Source organism: Rhagoletis zephyria, unplaced genomic scaffold (genome assembly GCF_001687245.7).
Source record: "Rhagoletis zephyria isolate East Lansing unplaced genomic scaffold, Rhagoletis_zephyria_1.1 Rzeph_scaffold_00747, whole genome shotgun sequence".
NCBI classification, from domain to species: Eukaryota; Metazoa; Arthropoda; class Insecta; order Diptera; family Tephritidae; genus Rhagoletis; species Rhagoletis zephyria.
Window position 1 is genome coordinate 12384 of NW_016157831.1, and position 719 is coordinate 13102.

Here is a 719-nt window from a genome sequence, read left to right on the forward strand (position 1 = left end):
GTAGTTAGTAGCTTTTACTTCATGCAGCAAATCGTCGACTCGTGGAGCGGATACCGATCTGGCTTGGTTATGGCGTTTAGTTCTCGGTAGTCGATGCAAACTCGGATGTCGCCTGACTTTTTGGGCACGATAACCACAGGAGCTGCCCATGGCGATTCGCACTCTACGATGACACCAACTCTTAACATTTCATCTATTTCCTTTCTTAACAGGATCTTTCGTTGCGGTGATAATCGATACGGTGGCAAGGCGATTGGAAGATGCTCGCCCGTGTCGATGCTGTGTACGGCAAATGGGGTTGCGCATGTTGATTCTTCGAAAACTGCCTTATGGTGTAATAATAATGAATACAACTCTGCACGCTGCTGCATCGCTATCTCGCCACCAACCATCTGACGTGGCGGACTCAAATCAACAGAGTATAACGGTAAGAAGTTTTCCTGGCAAAACTTTTCATAGGCGGTCATCTTTTCCTTTATTGGCGGTGCAAACAGGTGCGGTGTGTTTTCAGGTGTACGTTCACCAGCTGGAAGTGAATCTTTAAAAATCTTCTGCACAGAGTGTGGTGAATAATCGTTGGCATGTGAGCGTTTTATCCTTACTGCTGGTCCATAGTTTGCGTCTGGACACACTTCTGGAGGATCAGCCTCGTCGATTTTAGTGTTACGATTTTTAATGTAGCGTACGAAGTTGGAATATTCGTTTATGGCCTTAGTTTG